This window comes from Aotus nancymaae, unplaced genomic scaffold, assembly GCF_030222135.1.
Source record: "Aotus nancymaae isolate 86718 unplaced genomic scaffold, 86718_ANA_hifiasm-v0.15.2.pri h1tg000040l, whole genome shotgun sequence".
Classification (NCBI taxonomy): Eukaryota; Metazoa; Chordata; class Mammalia; order Primates; family Aotidae; genus Aotus; species Aotus nancymaae.
This window is the reverse complement of record NW_026988454.1, coordinates 92195255-92219214: the sequence shown is the minus strand read 5'-3', so window position 1 is coordinate 92219214 and position 23960 is coordinate 92195255. Positions and strand designations below refer to the sequence as shown.

The 23960-nt window shown below is 36.2% G+C and overlaps 1 long non-coding RNA gene across 2 annotated transcripts in view; it reads left to right on the top strand.

The window, feature by feature from the left end:
- Positions 1 to 5285: 5285 nt before the first annotated feature.
- The window catches only part of LOC135268309 (uncharacterized), a 524649-nt gene continuing 505974 nt past the window's right edge, over positions 5286 to 23960 (top strand). For both annotated transcript variants that reach the window (XR_010336566.1, XR_010336565.1), the window contains exon 1: positions 5286 to 5447. This is a non-coding gene — a long non-coding RNA (uncharacterized LOC135268309). The remainder of the gene's footprint in view (positions 5448 to 23960) is intronic.

The window sequence follows — 23960 nt, the reverse complement described above, 5'->3', positions numbered from 1 at the left end:
TAATGCTATCCCTCCCTCAGCCCCCAACCACCCAAGAGGCCTAGGTGTGTGATGTTCTCCTCCCTGTGTCCATGTGTTTTCATTGTTCAACTCCATCTTATGAGTGAGAACATGTGGTGTTTGGTTTTCTGTTCTTGTGTTAGTTTGCTGAGAATGATGGTTTCCAGCTTTATCCATGTCTCTGCAAAGGACATGAACTCATCCTTATTTATGGCTGCATAGTATTTCATGGTGCATACATGCCACATTTGCTTTATCCAGCCTATCATTGATGGGCATTTGGGTTGGTTCCAAGTCTGTGCTATTGTGAGCAGTGCTGCAATAAAAACAAGTGTGCATGTGTCTTTGTAGAAGAATGATTTATAATCCTTTTGGTATATACCCAGTAAAGGAATTGCTGGGTCAATTGATATTTCTATTTCTAGATCCTTGAGGAATCACCACACTGTCTTGCACAATGGTTGAACTAATTTACACTCCCACCAACAGTGTAAAAGTGTTCCTATTTCTCTACATCCTCTCCAGCATCTGTTGTTTACTGACTTTTTAATGATCACCATTCTAACTGGTGTGAGATATCTCAATGTGGTTTCAAGATGCATTTCTTTAATGACCAGTGATGATGAGCATGTTTTCACATGTTTGTTGACTGCATGAATGTCTTCATTTGAGAAGTGTCTGTTCATATCTTTTGCCCACTTTTTGATGGGTTTGTTTTTTTCTTGTAAATCTGCTTTAGTTCTTTGTAGATTCTGGATATTAGCCCTTTGTCAGATGGGTAGATTGCAAAATTTTTTCCCCATTCTGTAGGTTTCCTGTTCACTCTGATGATAGTTTCTTTTGCTGTGCAGAAGCTCTTTTAGTTTAATTAAATTCCATTGATCTGTTTTAGCCATTGCTTTTGGTGTTTTAGTCATGAAGTCTTTGCCCATGCTTATGTCCTGAATGGTATTTAGCATCACGCTTTGTTCTTAGCCTCTAGCTTTGTTCTTTTTGTTTAGGATTGTCTTGGCTATGCAGGCTGTGTTTTGGTTCCATATGAAATTTAGAGTAGTTTTTTCCAATTCTGTGATGAAAGTCAATGCTATGTTTATGGTGAGATAGCATTGAATCTATAAATTACTTTGGGCCATATGACCATTTTCCTCATATTGATTCTTCCCTTTTTTTTTTCCTCCCTCCAACTCGATATTGATTCTTCCTAACCATGAGCATGGAATATTTTTCCATTTGTTTGTGTCCTCTCTTATTTCCTTGAGCAGTGGTTTGTAGTTCTCCTTCAAAAGGTCCTTAAATCCCTTGTTAGCTGTATTCCTAGGTATTTTATTCTCTTTGTAGCAATTGTGAATGGGAGTTCACTCATGATTTGGCTCTCTGTTTGTTATTGGTGTACAGGAATGCTTGTAATTTTTGCACATTGATTTTCTATCCTGAGACTTTGTTGAAGTTGCTTATCAGCTGAAGGAGATTGTAGGCTGAGACTATGGGGTTTTCTAAATATACACAATCATGTCATCTGGAAACAGAGACAATTAGACTTCCTCATTTCTTAATTGAATACCCTTTATTTCCTTTTCATGCCTAATTGCTCTGGCCAGAGCTTCCAATATGATGTTGAATAGGGGTGGTGAGAGAGAGCATCCTTTCTTGTGCCAGTTTTCAAAAGGAATGCTTCCAGTTTTTGCCCATTCAGTATGATATTGACTGTGGGTTTGTCATAAATAGCTCTTATTGTTTTAAGATGCATTTCATCAATACCTAGTTCATTGAGAGTTTTTAGCATGAAGGGGTGTTGAATTTTGTTAAGGCCTTTTCTGTATTTTGAGATAATCATGTTGTTTTTGTCATTAGTTTACTTGATTGTGGTGGATAAGCTTTTTGATGTGCTGCTGGATTGTTAGCCAGTGTTTTATTGAGGATTTTCGCATTGAGTTTATCAATTGGATATTGGCCTAAAATTTTCTTTTTTTTGTTGTGTATCTGCCAGGTTTTGGCATCAGGATGATGCCTCATAAAATAAATTAGGGAGGATTCCCTCTTTTTCTGTGGTTTGGAATAACTTCAGAAGGATTGGTATCAGCTCCTTTTTGTACATCTGGTAGAATCTGGCTGTGAATCCATCTGGTCCTGGACTTTTTTTGGTTGGTAGGCTAATTGCTGCCTCAATTTCAGATCTTGTTATTGGCCTATTCATGGATTTGACTTCTTTTTAGTTTAGTCTTGGGAGGGTGTATGTGACCAGGAATTTATCTATTGTTTCCTAGATTTTCTAGTTTATTTTCATAGAGGTGTTTATAGTATTTTCTGATGGTAGTTTGTGTTTCTGTGGGATCAGTGATGATACCCCTTTATCAATTTTTATTGCATCTATTTGATTCTTCTTTCTTTTCTACTTTATTAGTCTGGCTAGCAATCTATCTATTTTGTTGATGTTTTCAAAAACCTGACTCCTGGATTCATTGATTTTTTTTTTTTTTTTTTTTTGGAGAGTTTGTCTCTATCTTCTTCAGTTCTGCTCTGGTCTTAGTTTTTTCTTATCTTCTGCTAGCTTTTTAAATTGTTTGCTCTTGCTTCTCTAGTTCTTTTAATTGTGATGTTAGGATTTCGATTTTAGACCTTTCCTACTTTCTCTTGTGGGGATTTAGTGATAAAAATTCCCTCTACACAAGATATTCTGGTATGTTGTGTCTTGTTCTCACTGGTTTCAGAGAACATATTTATTTTTGCCTTAATTTTGTTATTTTTGGGTTGTTCAGTTTCCATGTAGTTGTGTGGTTTTGAGTGAGTTTCTTAATCCTGAGTTGTAATTTGATTGCACTGAGGTCTGAGAGACTGTTAGGATTTCTGTTCTTTTGCACTTACTGAGGAGTATTTTACTTCCAATTATGTTGTCAATTTTAGAATAAGTGTGATGTGGTGCTGAGAAGAATGTATATTCTGTTGATATGGGGTGGAGAGTTACGTAGGTATCTTTGAGGTTAGTTTGGTCCAGATCTGAGTTCAAGTCCTGGATAGTCTTGTTTTTTCTCTCATTGATCTGTCTATACTGACAATGGGGCATTAAAGTCTCAGAATTTCATATCCAGCCAAACTAAGCTTCATAAGTAAAGGAGAAATAAAATCATTTACAGACAAGCAACTGCTGAGAGATTTTGTCACCACCAGGCCTGTCTTACAAGAGCTCCTGAAGGAAGCACTAAACATGGAAAGGAACAACTTGTACCTGCCACTGCAAAAACATAGCAAATTGTCAAGACCATTGACACCATGAAGAAATTGCATCAACTAATGAGCAAAATAACCAGCATCGTAATGACCGGATCACATTCACACATAACAATATTATCCTTAAATGTAAATGGGCTAAATGTCCCAATTAACAGACACATACTGGAAAATTAGATAGTCAAGACCCATCAGTGTGCTATATTCAGGATACTCATCTGACGTGCAAAGATACATATAGGCTTAAAATAAAGGATGGAGGAATATTTACCAAGCAAATGGAAAGCAAAGAATAGCAAGGGTTGTAATCCTGGTCTCTGAGAAAACAGACTTTAAAACAACAAAATCAAAAGAGGCAAAGAAGGGCATTACATAATGGTAAAGGGATCAGTGCAGCAAGGAGAGCTAACTGTCCTAAATATATATGCATCCAATACAGCAGCAGCCAGATTCATGAAACAAGTTCTTAGAGACCTACAAAGAGACTTATACTGCCACACAATAACAGCGGCAACTGCTTAAGTAATACCCTGTTTTCAGACATTCACCTCCTCCAGTTCTTTCAATCGTGCCCTCTTCTCATCATTTCCCACTTCTTAATTTTTTCTGTTTGGTTAGAGTCATCTAAGGTGCTTTAACAAATAAATGAAAGTGTTTAGTGGCTGAAAGCCTAAGGCTTATTGTTTTCTAACCTCTTTGGTAAGTGCTAGAGGTTGGTATTGGGCTTTCCTCCATGCAAGTATTTTGGGAGCCAGATGAATAATGTGGCACTGCCATTGTCAACAAGTGACATTCAAGGTTCCTTAGTGTGAGGTTCCTCAGTGCTTAAAGTAATGGAGGAGTGCCCTGAACCAGACAAAAGGGAAAAGAACAGAAATCTGGGGCTGGGAATTAAACATAAACAAGTTAAACAAATAATGTATGCTCCAATCCCATGGTGAAGCTGTTAGTCACAGCCCACACTTAGTGCATGGGGACTGGGGAGCTCAGTTTCTTGCTGGGCAGTGATGACACAAGTACAACTTTGTCACAATGGAAGAATGGAAGAATCCTATTCCTTTTTTGGGAGACAGCTGGCAATCTCTGCTGAATTTTCTCCTACACCCCCTTCCCAGCAATTTGCTATATTTTTCTTATGGACTCAGACTCTAGAAAACATTTTAGATATATATTTTTTAATTTTCCCTCTGTGTGCTAATTTCCCTGTCCTCACAGTGGTTTTGTTCTAATGAGAACCCTATTTGAGGCTAGTGATATTACTCAGGTAAAAGATATTTCTATCCTGTCTCAGTTACTCTCATATGTTTGGGGAATCTACAGTTTATTTCTAAGATCTTAGTATTTGTTAGTTTTACAATAAAACAACCTTAGATTTTTGTTGTCAAATTTTCAGAAATTTTTCTTATCAGTGGTCTAAACCAAATAACGTCAAGTGATGGAGGGGTGCCCAGAGCTAAATTTTAAAGCAAATATAAATCTTGGATCCATTAGTATAATTAGAGTCTTTTGTTTGAAATACATTCCTCATTCAGTTTGCTGTTAAGTAATAGCTATGATATACTATTCTGTTGCCTGTTAGAATTTAGTAAGGAAGAGTTTTTCCCAGGTTTTGTATTTTGAATTATAATATCTAATATATATTCTTCAATAACTCTAAAGTTAGCTAGGGTTTATAAAAGGTCAGTTATGAGTATTTGTACACATTTGCCTCAAGAAGAATGGCTACATATGAGCGAGAGAAATCTATAAAAATTAGGATTTTTCTATTTCTCTTTATGCTTTCCTCTTAATGTCCTTCCATCAAACAATTGAGGGTATTGCAACTCCATTTCCTTGGCAAAATAATTTCAGAGTGTTGAAATGAAAGATCACTTATGTTTAAATGACTCTGCCTGTCAACAGCTGACCTTCTGTTAGTAGCAGAGCACATTGTACTTGCACAAAGTGGAGAATATAAAACACATTCCTTGAATTGTATAACCTTACGGTCATCTGAGTTATTCATTGCTAATTTTAGAGATGTTGACAATTTTAGAGATGCTGGCAAGTATAGAAGAAAGTGCAGAAGGTTTTTTTCATGGACTTTCCTTTTGTGAATTATAGAGGAAAACTATGATGTCTACATAGTAAATCAGAAGGATTTTAATTACTCTTCTTCTTAAGATATATTTTGGTCCAGAACAACTATATGTCATTACAAAATCATACAAAGCAGATGCCATGTAAGTACTTTCTCTATTAATTGCCTAAAGGTCACGATTTAAAAGTTAGAGATTTTGAGCCCAGGGCTAGTTTGATGTGGTTGGTATTACAGAACCTGAGAAGGCATTTACAGAGGTCTATGTTGGTACGGAAAGTATTGTGGGGAAATCATCATCATGATTATCATTATCATTATTATCATCATCATTATCATCAAGTGCTTATATTTCAGGTATTATGCTTAGCACTTTATATCTACTATTGTTTATACAAATATGGCTATAATCCCTAAGTGACTTGATGGTTTCATTAAGGAAAGCAGAGTGATAAAAATGGCAATGGACACTCTTTAAGGAAACAATTTAAATTCCTCTAATTTCCTTTTAACCAGAATAGAAAAGTCTAAAAACTCAAATATTTAGTTCTTAGGATTTTCACTTTGAAGTTTACCTTTCACTGTTTTTATTCTAGGTGAAGTAATTTTTTTTCTCTAATGATAGAATGACAAGAAGTTCTCTTCTCTAATATTTTCATCTTCATATTAAAGAAATTTGCTGTAGAATGGTAGGGATTTATAAAAGGGAACATCTTACTGAAAAGATGAGCTGTTTTTCTCTTGTGGAGTTATCAAGGAGAGAAAGTGAAGGAAGAATGCTTTCCCCAAAGTTTGAGGAGAATGCACTATCTTGCCCTTTTTACACTTTGGCTTTCTATTTATTTAGTCTCTATGGTCCTGAGGAAGGTAATCTGGTTTCATCCTCACATGCTGAGCCACACAGGCTGCCAGCCCTACTTGGGGATTTTGCAGGGTGTCATTTCATGTTGAGTGCATGGACAATGTCCAAAGTTGGAAATAAGCTAATACATTTCATTATAGGATGTTACTTCTAAAAAGTGTTTATTCCTAGTAGTCCTTTGTCAAAGCAGAATATAGTGTATGGAAAAACCAAAAGTTCCATGGGAAGTGAAAGGATCACCGCCTGTAGAGTCAGATACTCACTTCTGGTAACTCTGTGGACCTTTGCCAGGGGACTTCAGAAGAGGAAATGCTCTTCCTGAAAGGAGCAAATAATTGGGGTCTATGACTGCATATTCTTTACATTTTTATTTTTAGAATGTAAAGTTGATTTTAGGAATTAAAAATTACGCAAAAGACACCACTATGTTATCTTCTTCACTTGAAGATGAGATTTCTTTTAAAAAAGATTTGTCTCTTCGTAATTTGATTTGCATTTCTCTAATGATCAGTGGTGTTAAACTTTTATTCATATGTTTGTTGGCTGCATGAATGTCTTCTTTTAAAGTGTCTGTTCATGTTCTTTGCCCACTTTTTGATGTGATTGTTGGTTTTTTCCTTGTAAATTTAAGTTCCTTACAGATGCTGAATATTAGACCTTGGTCAGATGTGTAGTTTGCAAACATTTTCTTCCATTCTGTAGGTTGTCCATTCACTCTATTTGTAGTTTGTTTTGCTACGCAGAAGCACTTTAGTCTAATTAGACCTCATTTGTCAATTTTTGCTTTGACATTGCTTTTGACATCTTTATCATAAAATCTTTGCCAGTTCTTATGTCCAGAATGGTGTCACTTAGGTTGTCTTCTAGGGTGTTTGTAGTTTTGGCTTTAATCCATTGCAAGTTAATTTTTGTATGTGGTGTAAGGATGGGGTCCAGTTTCAATCTTCTGCGTATGGCTAGCCAGTTACCCCAAGTAAGAAACTATCTCACACAAGTCAGAATGGCTATTATGAAAAAGTCAAAAAATAACAGATGGTGGTGAGGTTGCAGTAAAAAGGAAGATGCATACACTATTGGTGGGAGTGTAAATTAGTTTAACCACTGTGGAAAACAGTGTGATGATTCCTTGGAAGGCTGAAAATGTAACTACCATTTGACCCAGAAATCTCATTACTGGATTTATACCCAAAGGAATACAAGTTGTTCTATTATACAGACACACAACACACATATGTTCTTTGCAGCACTGTTCTCAATAGTGAAGTTATGGAACCAACCTAAATGCCTATCTGTGTGGTTCAAATACACCATGAGATAATATGCAGTCATAAAAAAGAATAAGATTGTGTCCTTTGCAGGAATAGGGATGGAGCTGGAGGCTATTATCCTTAATAAAGTAATGTGGGAACAGAAAACCAAATACCTCATTTTACACGTAAAGTAATCAGAGAGCTCAGAAGTAGTGTGGTCCTGGCTGAATTTCACCAACCCTGTTAAATTTGGTTCTTTAAGAAAAATTCTATGTTTCTATAAGGGTCATATCTCTTAAATTAGGCCTAGATAAATTACCTTACTTGAGGTAAATTTTTGTATTTAATGTTTAAAGATTTCCCAGGGCCCATATGAATTAAAAATTAATTGGACAACTCTAGGTTTGACTTCATTCTACTTCTCCAAATGTATTCTCAATTTAATTAGGGACTAGAGGATCTTTAATCTGGTAGTGAGGTACATGGCAACTCTAAGAGTTGATTTATTGTAGTAAATGGGATGGAATATAGCTTAGTTCCAAGGAGTACACATAATTTTTGTCAATGACAATTAGGTTTTTAAGTTTTATCTCCTTGAATCTTGAAATTAAAACCAATTTATAAAGAAGCAGTAAAAACAGCATATTTGACCTCTTCTTAAATTTATTTATGAGGCTTTATTACTGCCTGAGAGTACTTTGGGTTCTTTCAAGATTATTTGCTATTTGTTCAAATGAACTTTAGTAAGTACAATATATTGTCCAGATACAGAAGACATAGAGCGGTTTTGAATAAAATGATGTTCTTTTGAAAATACTTCATGGAAGCCATTGGAGTCTTTGCCAGATATTCAGAATGACACAATTGAACATCCTTAGAACTTGCTATGGTCTGATTGTTTGCATTTGTCCAAACTTCATATGTTGAAATCCTAATCCCAAGAGTGATGATATAAGGAGGTGGGGCCTTTTGAGAGGTGGCTAGGCAATCATGGTAGAGCCCTCATGAATGGGTCCAGTGCTCTTACAAAGTAAGCCTAAGGAGCTCGTTGGCCAAATCCACCATGTAAAGATACAGCAGGAAGGTGCCATTTATGAGAAATGACCCTCACCAACTCTGAATCTGCCAATACCTTATCTTGGACATCCCATTCTCTCCAAAACTGTGAGAAATAAATTTCTGGTGTTTATTAGCTACCCAGTTTATAATATTTTGTTATAGCAGCCTGAATACAATAAGAACTTCAATCGTGGAATTCCAATGAAGTTACTGGAGGATTTTTTCTGCCCTAATTTAAGTCTTAGGTTAAGGGAAGAAAAATGTAAAGAGCAGACATTTTGTTAATAGAAATTCCTGAGAAAAGCTCTGCCTTATAGGGGACTCAGTGATAAGCTGGATTTGAGAGATCTAAGGGGACATAAGTGTACCAATTGGACATTTCATATGCAGCATTTACATCTTCTCAGCCTCATCTTAGAGTCTGACCAAGGCTATGATGACAAGTTTTGAACTGACTGACTAGTTTTGGGCAGATGTATCCTGACATAGGGTCACTCTAGGAACATATTGGGAGTCCCTCTCTTCCTGCCTGAATGTCTGGGAGCTGATAGGAATCACTTGCACTCAGGCATGCACAACCACAAGGAAGTGTGGGAGAGTTTACACCCAGCAAGTCAGCCTGTGTCCTTGATCATGTCGGGATCACCACCTGAGATGTGAGTTACCACCTGCAGAAGTCTGACCTGCAGAACCTGACTCAACGAAGGATGAATGAATGCCCTCTCACACCATTAGAGTTTCAAGTGGGCTAGGGCTGGCCATCGGCTGCTTTCAGAGGGCAAAATACAATCAATCGACACAGACCCTCTGTCTGTCCACACTTTCATTCATAACAGAGGTTCCAAGTCAACACACTTGTTGATAATTAACATCGACAAAAGAGTGGTTATACAAATGATAAAAGCTTTAGGTTCTGGGCCCAGAGTAAACACTATTAACAGGTAATTCCCTTTTGATCTCCCACTGAGAGAGCCATCCAGCACAAAGTTAACATGAGTAAACAGAGTGAAGACAGAGGGATGTGGGGTAAACAGACTTAAACTGGGAAAAGTCTCATCCCTATTTTCTCCCTAACTTAATGGACTGCCCCAATAAAACCTTTTGGCCTTCCAAAAGGTTTGAGACTAATCTATAACTTTTCATAAAAGCCAATATCTTATATTTTGCCAGCTACCCCTGAGTGAATAGCAACAGTCAGCCAGCTCTTGACCAATGATACAAGCACCTAGACATAAATCTTCCATCTTCCTTCATGAAATATATAAGGCAGGGGTCCCCAGCCACCAGGCCACAAATCAGTACTACTGGTCTGGTCTGTGGCCTGTTAGAAACTGGGCCACACAGCAGGTGGAGCAGAGGACACACAGCAGGAGGTGTGAGATGAGCAGCAGCATTAGATTCTCGTAGGAGCTTGAGCCCTAATGTGAACTGCACATGCGAGGGATTTAGACTATGCACTCCTTATGAGAATCTAACTAATGCCTGATAATCTGAGGTCGAACAGTTATGGAAAAATTGTATTCCACAAAACCAGTCACTGGTGCAAAAACCACTGGGGTCCACTGCATAAGACTTCTCAGAAAGTCCGTTAGTTTTTCATAGTTGTATAATAACTGGGAAAAACTCTATTTGTATTGACTCTCTTCTTCCACATATACTGCTGTCCTCCACCCTTGCTTTCTGGAATCATGTTCCTGAATATAGCATGAATACATCAATCTTTTTCTCAAGATGCACTTTGAGAGGATCTCAGGGAAAAATTCTCTAAATCATTACTAAAAGACAGTTAGCACACTAGAAAAATGGCCAAAGGATATAAACTAGCAGTTTAACAAAAATTATAATAAAACTTTTATAAAGAATATATAAAGATAACTTTTAATCATTAAAAATAGAAACTAAAAAATTAGAATTTTAACTTAATAGAATAACAAATTAAAATTGATAACTTTATTGTAGTGAATGAGGAAACAGTCTCCAACTTGGTACAGATACCACATTATAGGTTAATTTGATATCATCTTTTTGGAAGTCAATTCTGTGAATATTCTCACATTTTTGCATGATTTGGGGTCTCTGAACAAGGGATATGTTTTGATACAAAGGTCTTGAAAACTAGAAATGATGAATTGCTACAGAATTGTAGAAACTTACTTTTCATGGACAAGTATTCAGTTACCTTCCAGGGTTGTAAGATTTCTCTCTTTCTCTTATTCTCTTGTTCTCTGTGTACAGAAAGGGAGATAGAATCAGATATACCATCTACCTTACATAAATTTATGTCTCACAGTTTCAGAGATCTTCTTCTCTGCCACACATATAGGTTGATATCTTGTCCTCATTGCGTTACCCTGTGAGGAACTGGGAACTCATGCAAGATACTATTCTTGCTACTATTTTTGCTATGAGTAATACGTGATTTGTTCTCTGGTCCAGATGTCTAGTGTTTCTGACAGTACATATACCTATACATATGCATACACATACACATGTACAGACATACACTCATAACTGTGGTAGACTAACTTGTTAGTAAAATCAAAATCTTTGACTCATGGAACTTTTGGACATATGTCTCAAAAGTAAAGGTGAGCATAAACTTTTCACACAGTTTGAAGTCTCTAGATACTTGTTTTACATATATACTCATTCACACATCATGTTGCACATAATGCAATAAAACTACATCAATAGAGGAACATTTGAAACTATATAAATACATGGAAATTAAACACCTTCTGAAAGACCAGTGGGTGAAGGAAGAAATTAAGAATAAAATAAATTTGAAATGAATGAGAAGAGAAACACTGCATACCAAACCGGAGACACAGCAAAAGCAGTAATAAGAGGCAAGTTTATAGCAATAAATGCTTACATCAAAAAACTAGAAAGATTTCAAATAAACAACCTCAAAGAACTAGAAACAAACAAAACCCTAAAATAGAAGGAAAGAATAATGACAATTACAGCCAAAAAAAAAAAAAAATTTGAGACAAAAACTACAAAAGATCAACAAAACAAAAAGTTGGTTTTTTGAAAAAGATAAAACAATTGACAAGCCATTAGCTAAACTCACAAAGAGAGAAGACCCATGTAAATAAAATCAGAAACAAAAATAGACATCATAGCGAATACTACAGAAATACAAAGTGACTAATATGAACAAGTATACACCAATAAACTTGAAAACCTAGAGGATTGATAAATTCCTGCACACATACATTTTACCAAGATTGATCCAAGAAGAAGAAGAAAACTTGACTAATAACAGGTAATGAGGTTGAATTAATAATAAAAAGTCTCCAACAGAAAAATCTAGGACTGTATGGCTTTACTGTTGAATTCTACCAAGAAAAGTTAATACCAATTCTTGTCAGACTAATCAATGATTTGAAGCAGAGGGAATCCTTGAGTCATTCTATGAGGTCAGCATAACCCTAATACCCAAACCAGACAAGTACACAACAAAAAGAGAAAACTACAAGCCAGTATCTCTGGTGAATATAGATGCAAAAAATCCTCAACCACATACTAGCCAAATCCAACAACACATCAAAAAGACAAAAATGAAAATCGAGTGGGATTTATACCAGGGATTCAAGTATGGTTCAATTTACACAATAAACATAATACATCACATCCAAAGAATGAAAGACAAAATAATATCATCTTAATAGATGTTGAGAAAGCTTTTGATAAAGTTCAACATTCCTTCATGATAAAAGCCCTCAATAAATTATGCATAGAAAAGTACCTCAACACAATAAAGGCCATATGTCACAAGCCCACAGCTAATATCTAAATGCGGAAAAGCTGACAGCTTTTCCTCTAAGAACTGGAACAAAAAAAGAATGCTCACTTTCACCACTCTTAATCAACTTAGCACTGGAAGTCCTAGCCAGAGCAATTAGGCAAGAAAAATAAAAATATCCAAATGAGAAAGGAGGAAGCCAAAGTATCTGTGTTTGCAGATATGATTTTATATATAGAAAAACCTAAAGACTACCAAAATAAACTCTGAGAAAGGATAAACAAATTCAGTCAAGTTACAGCAGAATAACAAATCAATATATAGAATGAATATTATTTTTGTGATACAATACTAATTCAAAATCAGTATTGTTACTTGTTTGTTACAAGAAACCAAGAAGGCAATCCCATTTATGACACAAACAACCGAGGAATAAATTTAACCCAGGAGATGAAAGGTTTCTACAAGGAAAACTGCAAGCACTGATGAAAGAAATTGAAGAAAATACAAACAAATGGAAATAAATCACATGTTCATGGATCAGAAGACTTAATATTGTTAAAATGACAATACTCCCCAAATCTACAGATTCAATGCAATCCCTATCAAAATACCAATGACATTTTTCACAGAAATAGAAAAAACATCTTAAAATGTGTGTGGAACCGCATAAGACCCCAATAGCCAAAGAAGTCCTGAGCAAAAAGAACAAAGCAGAAGGCATCACACTACTAGACTTCAAAATGTATCACAAAGCTGTATTAACTAAAACAGCATGGTACTGGCAGAAGAATGAAACTGGACCACACGTCTCACACTGTAAAATAAAACTATTAGAAGAAACTATAGGGGAAATGCTTCAAGACATTGGTCTGGAATAAGATTTTATGAGTAAGAGCTTAAAACCAAAGGCAACAGAAGTAAAAAACCACTGGGATTATTTCAAACTGAAAAGCTGGACAGCAAAATAAACAATAGAGTGAAAAAAGGCTACCTATATAGTGGAATAAAATATTTGGAACTACTCATTTGAAAGGGATAAATATCCAGAATATACAAGGAATGGAAGCATCTCAACAGTGAAAAAAAATCTGATTAAAAAAATGAACACATCTGAACAGACATTTCTCCAAATAAGATACGCAAATATCCAATAAATATATAAAAATGCTCAACATTGCTAATATTCTGAGACATGCAAATAAAAAATGAAGTATCATCTCACCCCAGTTACAATGGCTATTATCAAAAGAGAAATCATACACTGTTGGTGGGAATGTGAAGTAGTATGGCTACTATGAAGAACAATATGGAGACTCTCCATCAAACTCAAATAGAACTACCATACGATGCAGAAATTCCACTACTGGGCATTTATCCAAATGAAAGGAAATTAGTATGTTGATTAGACATCTACACTCTTGTGTTTATTGTAGCACTATTTGCAGTAGCCAAGATAAGGAATCAACTTAGGTGTCCAACAACAGGTGAATGAATAAAGTGTGGTATATATATATTAAAGGGAATACTATTCAGCCATAAAAAGAATGAAATTGTGTCATTTCCAACAACATGGGTGTAAATAGAGGACACTATGTTAAGTAAAATAAGCTAGGAACAGAAAGTTAAAAACCCGTGTGGTCTCAAATGTGGAAGGTAAAAAAAAGTTGATCTCATAGAATTACAAAGTAGAAGAGAGGATACTTGAGGCTGAGAGGGATGGGGGAAGGGAGGAATAGGGAGAGATTTGCTAAAGGATACAAAATTACAGCTATATAGTAGGAATAAGTTCTGTTCGGCAGCACTATAGAGTGACTATAATTAAAAATACAGTTAATAATATATAGTATCAAATAGTTATGAGGAAAATATTGAGTACCGCCAGCACAAAGAATTGATTAATGTTTGAGATGATGGTTATGCTAATTACCCTGATTTTATCACTATGCATATGTGTATCAATACATCACTATGTGCCAAATGAGTATGTACAATTATTTATCAATAAAATAAATGGTACATGAGAACAATAAAATCTTGTCATTACTAAAAAGAATAAGGCAAATGTACCTATTATGAGATATATAGTATTATGAAAAGAATAAGGCAAATGTACCTATTATGAGATACATTATACAGTGAGAAAAGCAATATATACGTTTGAATGTACTTACATATATTTGTATATGTGTAGAATATCTCTTGAAATACACAGAAAATTTTGGCTACCTGATTGCCTCTGGAGAGGATAACCAGATAACAGAGATAAACATGGGCAAGATTTTTTTTCTTTTTTTTTACTATACACATTTATACTCATTTTGAATTTTATAGTATTTATAAGGCTATTCACATAATATAATTATGAACTAGCTGTATGAATGTTATAATTTAGTGGTTGCATTGTATCCTATGTATTTTATGCTTGATTGATCAATTTCCTGTTGAAAGTTAGCTTTTACTTAGTATGTCTACTTTATGAAAATTTGTGTTGATTTCCCTATCATCTTTTTTAACTAGTTTGAAGGGAAAGAATAACTATATGTTTGTATCAGTTAGGGTTCAGCCCAGGAAATAGAAAACATTCCAGGAATTTCAAAGAGAAAAATACTTAGTACAGGGAACTGAGTTCTTACAAATACCACTGGAAGGGTGGAGGAGTGGAAGTCATGAGAGTCACCATCAAGCTGTTTTTTAAGGTCAAATTTAGATGGAGGAAGTCCACTGTTGAGGAAGCTACTACTGCTTCTGGTATCACCAGCAGATTGTTACTACATCTGGAATGTGAACTCTGACCATCACAGAAATTCATGTGTTGGAAATTGCTAGTTAATTGTTCCAGCCACAAAAGATTGACATCTACTTCATGTTTTGTCTTCCAAATCTTGTGGCCATATGTCACACTGGCAGAACCAAGATGGCATTGCAAATCCTAGTTGTTAAGAAGTCTGGAAAATGTTATATTAGACTTCTTGCTCCAGCAACAAGTGTCTGTGTGTAGAGCAGAACACAGAGGAGGGTGGAAACAAATGTCCAGTATAAATAGGCATTCAGCAGAAGAGGACACCGATGCAGAGAAAAGATAAGAAACTTTCACAAGAGAAAACCTTGTTCTCTATAATCTCAATGATAATAAAATAAATATGATGATGATGATAAAATAATGATTATGTGAGATAAATACCTTGAAATCATTTTAACAACAGATGATTTAGACCTATATAAAGAAACCATAGTGGTTGTGGTGCTAGATTTTGAAGTTAGGCAGCCCACACTCTGCATCTGTAAATTACCTTTATAATGTGTTAGTCTTTTTCTTTAAATTTTCAAATGTTGCTGCCACTCTTGGAATGGACTTCCCTGCCCCTAAATTGCATACATTTTAGTCATATTTCTTAGAGAATTTTATAGTTTATACATTAAAAATATATCACTTATTCAGAAGTTTTGTATAAGGTAATATTTAAGCATATAAATGTATTTCTTCCTAGATAGTTAGCTAGTTATGCCAATAACATTTGTTAAATAGTCTATTCTCTCTTGCATTGATTTGGAATGCAGTCTTGATTGTAAATAGTTTTTCCATCCAGTATTATGGTAAGCTTTATCATTTACTGACATTGTTTTTCTTTCTCATAGAAGTAAAATATTAATTGGGAAACTAGAGTTTCTTCACGTAGTTCCAACTGATCAGCCGTTAAAATGATTTCAAAGTATTTATCTTACATAATTATTTTACCATCATATTTTTGGGGGGGGGTAAACTTCATTCTTGTATTATTTAAAGAAATTGCTATAGTTGCCTCAACTTTCAGCAACCATCACCCTGATCAATTAGCAGCCGCTGACACCGAGGCAAGACAATCCACCACAAACAGACAAGGACTCCTTGAAGGCTCAGATCATCCTTAGCATTTTTTCCCAATAAAGTATTTTAAATTAAGTTATGCACACTGCTTTTTAGACATAATGCTATTGCTCACTTAATAGACTACAGTAAAGCATAAATATAACTTTTTATATGCACTGGGAAAACAAAAAATTTGTGTGACTCACTTTATTACAGTGGTCTGAAACCCAGTCATCATTTCTGAAGTATGCCTGTATATACACGCATGTGTATCTATAAACATGTGAATCCTGTGTAAACATATGTGTGTACCTTTTTTAATTGCATTTTAGGTTTGGGGTACATGTGAAGAACATGCAAGATTGTTGCATAGGTACACACATGGCAGTGTGATTTGCTGCCTTCCTCCCCATCACCTATATCTGGCATTTCTCCCCATGCTATCTCTCCCCAACTCTCCACCTCCTGCTGTCCCTTCCCTATTTCCCCCCAACAGACCCCAGTGTGTAGTGCTCCCCTCCCTGTGTCCATGTGTTCTCATTGTTCAACACATACCTATGAGTGAGAACATGTGGTGTTTGATTTTCTGTTCTTGTGTCAGTTTGCTGAGAATAATGGTTTCCAGTTTCATCCATGTCCCAACAAAGGACACGAAATCATCGTTTTTTATGGCTGCATAGTATTTCATGGTGTATATGTGCTACATTTTCCCTGTCCAGTCTATCATCAGTGGGCATCTGGGTTGGTTCCAGGTCTTTGCTATTGTAAATAGTGCTGCAGTGACCATTCACGTGCATGTGTCCTTACAGTAGAAAGATTTATAATCCTTTGGATATATACCCAGTAATGGTATTGCTGGGTCAAATGAAATTTCTATTTCTAGGTCCTTGAGGAATCGCCACACTGTCTTCCACAATGGTTGAACTAATTTACATTCCCACCAACAGTGTAAAAGTGTTCCTATTTCTCCACATCCTCTCCAGTATCTGTTTTCTCCAGATTTTTTGATGATCGTCATTCTAACTGGCATGAGATGGTATCTCAATGTAGTTTTGATTTGCATATCTCTAATGACCAGTGATCATGAGCATTTTTTCATATGTTTGTTGGCCTCATATATGTCTTCCTTTGTAAAGTGTGTGTTCATATCCTTTGCCCACTTTTGAATGGGCTTATTTGTTTTTTTCTTGTAAATCTGTTTTAGTTCTTTGTACATTCTGGATATCAGACCTTTGTCAGTTGGGTAAACTGCAAAAATTTTTTCCCATTCCGTTGGTTGCCAATTCACTCTAATGACCGTTTCTTTTGCTGTACAGAAGCTGTGGAGTTTGATTAGGTCCCATTTGTCTATTTTGGCTTTTGTTGCCAATGCTTTTGGTGTTTTGGTCATGAAGTCCTTGCCTACGCCTATGTCCTGAATGGTTTTGCCTAGATTTTCGTCTAGGGTTTTTATGGTGTTAGATCTTATGTTTAAGTCTTTAATCCATGTGATCACTGTGATCAGACACTTAAAAAATTTATATTATCTTATTAATCCTAGTAATAATTATTTACAGGTCATATTTTACAGATGAGAATACTGTTGTGTACATGATTTAAATAAATTACCTAGGGGCATAAGGTACTTAAAGGATAGAGTTTAAGTTTTCCTATTATCCTGAATATATCCTTTATTCCTTAATATTTTATGATTGTTGCTGGTATTTCAGAAAGCTATTGACTTCAGATTTGTTTATTTTGAAATCTGCTTCTCTATTTTATTGCTCAGTTTTAAAGCCCCCTATACAATAAGAAACATCTTAAGCAATAGAAGGAAAACACATATAAATTCCAAAACAATAATGAGGAAAGGTTAAAATGAATCAGTTCTGGCTCTTGGCTGGAACAAGAGGTAAAAAGAATTATGGAGTCAGAGCACCGCATTGGGAAACTGTAGCTGTCTGTGTTAGGAGTTAACAGACTGCTTAAACTGTACTGTGACTAGGTACTTGTATCCAGAGCCAGTCCTTTGACTGCTGAGGATGCATACAGGGGCACATCTGCTGGGTGCCTGTTCAGTATCCATTTGATACGGTTTGGCTCTGCATCCCCACCCAAATCTCATCTTGAATTGTAATCCCCATTAATCCCCGTGTGTCCAGGGAGGGAACTTGTGGGATATGATTGTATCATTCGGGGACTTTCCCCATGCTGTTCTCGTGATAGTAAGTTTTCATGATACCTGATGGTTAAATAAGCACCTGGCATTTCCCCTGCTTGCTCTCCTTTCTCCTGCTAAATGTGAAGAAGGCCCTTGCTTCTCCCTTTTCCTTCATGACTGTAAGTTTCCTGGAACTGTGAGTCAATTAAACTTTTTCCCTTTAAATGTTACCCAGTCTTGAATATTTCTTTATAGCACTGTGAAAACAGACTGATACACCGTTCTTCCCCTTTCCAACAGCTCACAATTTCTTTTGGAGAGCTATGTTCCTTTATAGCATAGTAACTGAGCAGTTTTTGGGGGAAGGAGGGGAATGACTTAATCCCAGTTCCCAGAGTGAGTTCTCACAGGCCTGAGCAAATCAGCCTGATCTGACACTGTTGCCGTGATGAGTAAATCAGTGACTAAGGCTATCAATTAATGCGATTTACCTGGAAATTACTATTTTTTTAGATTCAAGCAGAGTGAAATAAAGAACTTACCTTCTAAGGTGGAATGAAAAGAAAACCTCTTTTTCTGAATGATGTGGGGTTTAGATATGTGGCCTGCAACTGCTGGAGCCATTTGTAATCATGGAAGGAAACTAGGCTCAGGTTTAAAATGTTAATAGAAGATGTTGAAAGGCTTAGAGAAAAGTGGAGCCAGCACTGTGATAAACCATGTTAGAACCCCCTTTGAATTTCCAAGTTATGTGAGTAAATGAAATCCTTAATTGTTTATGTCAGGTTGAGTTCAAGTTTCTGGTATGTGTAATAAAAACTCACCTTTTTGTTAAAGGATGTGAGAACAGTGGAAGTAGAGAAACCAATCAGTCTATCTCTCAGTAGATTTTGTACTTATCTACAAGTCTAAAATTCCTACCTTTAGGGATTCCTTAGTGTCCAACTATTGATCTAGACCAGGGCCATTTAATAGAACTTTATGTCCCGATAATATTCTGTATCTGTGCTGCTCAATATGGTATCCCCAGGTACATGTGACTATTGGGCACTTGAAGTGTTGCTACTGAGACTGAGGAAATGAATCTTAAATTTCATTAAGTTTAATTTTACATAGCTGCATGGGATTATTAGCTACTGTATTGGACAGAACAAATATAGATTGTTCTGTTTTTTTTTCTAGTGTCCCTAGAAGAATAATAACTTGGTTTGCTATGGACTGAATTGTGTTCTCTCAAAATTGATGTTGAACCCCTAAGTCCCAATGTGATATATTTGGAGATGGGGCCTTACAGGGATCATTAGGTTAGATGAGATCCTGAGGCTGAGGCCCTTATGATGGGATTCCTGACCTTACCAGAGAAGAGAGCAAAAGCTCAGAGGCACTGAGGAAAGCCCATTTTAAGATGCAATAATCAGGTGGCCATTTATAGGCTGGGAGGAGAGACCTTACCAGAACCTGACCATGCTGGCACTCTGATCTTGGATGTCTACCCTCCAGAATGATTAAAAAAAAAAAAATAGTAAACTCCTGTTTAAGCCACACAGGCTATGATACAATAGTCTCTACTTACCTGTAGGGAACATGGTTGAAGACCTCCAGTGGATGACTAAAACCATGGATAGTGCAAACCCTCTGTACAGTATGCTTTTTCCTATACATACATGCCTATGGTGAAGTTTACTTTATAGATTACTGTAAGGGACTAAGAATAATAACAAAATAGAAAAATTATTTCAATATACTCTAATAAAATTTATGTGAATGTTTGTTCTTTCTCCATGTGTCTCTTAAAATATCTTATTGTACTATATTCACCACTTTCAGACTGCCATTACTGCAGGTAATGGAAATTATGGAAAGCCAAATTGTGGCTTAGAGGGGATTGCTGTAGTTTGTTATGGCAGCCTGAGCAGACTAATACATAGTCTCATCAAATTTTAATATAAATTCTTAAAAGCTTCTTCTTGGAAAACTGAAACTTGGGCTTGAAACAAAGAAGGTTTGTTATGTTTGATACCTTGATTTTTTTCTGCTGGGGCTGATGGGACCATGTAGGAAACAGGATGGGGAAATACTTTCACCCTTTGTCCTAATTGGAAATTTCAACTTTCAAGGGTTCACAAGTCTGTGAAATTATTTTGAAAGGGTAAATTAGGTACCAATTTTTCTTGTTATAGGCAGTATATCTTCTTATAGTTTAGTTTCATCTCAATGGAAATATAAACAAAAGCAGTATAAATAAATATATCATAAATTCCTTACAAACGAAGAAAATGATGTATTCCAGATGTGTAAGTTTTGAAAACAGACCATATTACATCAATGAAACTCCAGTTAAGAAATAAAATGGAAGTCTCATAACTCTCCTTCTTTTCTTCCTTTTTTCCTCTCCCTTTCTTCTTTCATTTCACAAGTAATTGTTAAGAACTTAGAGTATAAAAGACACTGAGGTCACAGAAAGGAACAAGAAAGATAAGGTCTCTTTCCCAAGAGTCACAGAGCTTGTACAGGAGAGAGACAATAAGCAACTTTAATAAAGTTGTAATATGAATTCTAATGGGGAAAGTATTACGGAAGTGTAGGATTGGGGCATTAAAACTTCTTGAGGGGTCACAAGGGAGAGGTCTCAGGAATAAGTAATCGCAAGTTGATACCTGAAGAAAGCCTAGGAATAAGCCCAGGAAGAGGGTGCTGAGTTGGAGGAGGAAGTCAGAACAGAAAGTGTGAAGGCCAAGCAGATGAGATAGAACCCTGAGTAAATACAATGTCAGAATAGGGTGCAGTGACAAGGAAAGTTTGTCATTTTTTAGATGGGGATGGGGAGATGCAAAGGTAAAGGTGATGGCCAAGCCAGACAAATTTCCCTGTGATTTCAGGGAGGAAGAGGAGAGAAGGAGAGAGGAGAGAGATGAGAGACAGATGAGAAAGAGATGAGAGGGGGAGGGACAGGGACAGAGAGAATGAGAATGAATAAATCACAGTATGTTAGTGTGTGGTTTTTTTTTTTTTTTTTTGAGACTCTCCTTCTGTTGCCCAGGGTAGAGTGCAGTGGCACGATCTAAGCTTACTGCAATCTCCGCTTCCTGGGTTCAAGTGGTTCTTCTGCCTCAGCCTCTTGAGTAGCTGGGACTACAGATGCATGCCACCGTGGCTGGCTAATTTTTGTATTTTTTAGTAGAGATGGGATTTCACCATGTTGGCCAGGCTGGTCTCGAACTCCTGACCTTGTGATCTGCACACTGGCCTCCCTAACTACTGGGATCACAGGCATGAGCCACTGCATCTGGCTTTATTTTTTGGTAACTCAGCATTATTTCCCATTTCACTTCTCTCCTTTGTATGCTAGAACTGGAAACCTGGAAATACATTTTCCAAAATCTCTGTTGGCAAGGTTTCCATGTAAATTCTATCAATGAGAGGCATGGACATGAGATTTGGGAGTCAGGGAGAAGCAAAGGCACCGTTTCTTTCTTTCTTTTTTTAAAAATTTCAACTTTTATTATAGATTAAAGGGTACGCATGCAGATTTGTTACATGTGTAAATTGTGTGATTCTGAGGGTTTGGGTCCCAACAATTTCATCACTCAAGCAGTAAGCATAGTATCCAACAGGTGGTTCTTCAGCCCATTATCACCCTCCACCTGCTCCTTCCCTCATCTAGCATTCCAATCTTTGCATTCATGTGTATTCAAATCTTTGCATTCCAATCTTTGCATTCATGTGTATTCAAAGTTTAGCTCCCACTTCTAAGTGAGATCATATGGTATTTGGTTTTCTGTTCTTTGGTTTGCTGTTAGATTGCTTAAGATAATGGCCTCTAGCTCTATCACTCTTTTTTATACTCTGCATTATACTCCATGGTGTATATGTACAGTATTTTCTTCATCCAGTTCACTGTTGATGGGCACTTAAATTGCTTCTGTGTCTTTGCTATTGTGAATAGTGCTGCAGTGAACACATGGGTGCATGTGTCTTTTTGATAGACTGAATTATTTTCCTTTTGGTATATATCCCCAGTATATACCCAGGGATTGCTGGGCTGAATGGTAGGTGTATTTTAAATCCTCTGGGAAATCTCCAGTCTGCTTTCCATAGTGTTTGAACTAGTTTACATTTCCACAAACAGTGTATGAGCATTCCTTTTTCTCTGCAGCATCACCAGCATCTGTTATTTTTTGTTTTTTTTTATAATAGCCCTTCTGACTGGTGTGAGAAGGCATCTCATGGTTTTGATTTGCATTTCTCTAATGTTTAGTGATGTTGAACGTTTTTTCATATGTTTCTTGGCCACATATATGTCTTATTTAGGGAAGTATCTGTTCATGTCCTTTGCCCATTTAGTTGTAGTTTTAATTTTTTGCTTGTTGATTTACGTTCCTTGTAGATTCTGGATACCAGATCTTTGTCAGATAAATAGTTTGCGAATATTTTCTTCCATTATGTAAGCTGTTTACTCTGTTGGTAATTTCTTTTGCTGTGCAGAAGTTCTTTAGTTTAATAAGCCTAAAAGTTCTCTACAAGGAGAACTACAAAACATTGTGGGAAAAGTATCAGAGATGACAAAAATAAATGAAAAATATTCCATGCTCATGGATTAGAACAATCAATATAGTAAAAGGGCCATACTGCCCAAAGTGACTTATATTTTTAATGCTAACCCTATCAAAATACCAACATCATTTTTTACAGAATTAGAAAAACCTATTCTAAAATTCATTTGGAACCAAAAGAGAGCCTGAATAGCCAAAGCAATCCTAAGCAAAATCAACAAAGCTGGAGGCATCACATTACCTGACTTGTAAATGATATTATAAGGCTACAGTAGTTGAAACAACATAGTACTGGTACAAAAACAGACACATAGACCAGTGGAACAGAATAGAGAACCCCCAAATAAACCCTGCACACCTACAGCCATCTAATCTTTGACAAAATCAATAAAAATAAGCAATGGGGAAAGGACTGTTGAATAAATGGTACTACAATAACTGGCTAGCCATATGCAGAAGAAAGACACTATTTCAATTAGGGAAGTAATAGGTGTCTTGAAGTTTTGTGTCTTGAGAATCATCCCCTTCTTTCTACAGGTGGTTGAAATAATCAGGGCTGTCTCTCTGAAGTTTATTACTTTCCATGGCTTCCCATTATTTTGAAAGTTTTCTAATTCCCTGAATTAAATCCCTTTGTGCTCAAAATACCTAAAATGTTTCTTATTTTTCTGATTGAACTCTTATTTATGATATAGCCATCAAGCTGAGCATTCCGTATCAGCATGCTTAGAACTTAGTTCTGCCAGTCATCTGACACACTTTCAGAACTAGCTGCATTGTGCTTTACACACATATTTGATGTGATCACCCCCGAAGATCTAAACATCCTTCCCAAACATTATCACCCAGACTTTCCTTCCATAATCAAATTGAATTCAATCTTCTTTCCTACCCTTTTTTTCTAAATCTGTGTGTGTACCTTCTGGAACTTTCCACTTAGGTCCAGCAAACCCCATTGCATTCTCAACATCTTCTTGGAATGCTCTTTCTACCTGTTATCTAGATGGAAAGTTAACTGTCCTTGAGGACATCACGTTCCCTGCAGTCACATATACCAGGGTCAAGATGTGGGACAGTGCTTCCCTTATTTTCCATCGCTGTCTCCAAGCTGTTCATTCTAGCTCCATTGAAGTTATTATTGGCTGACATGATGCCCTGCCTTCTCACTGCTGATCTGCAATTATAGTCACTTG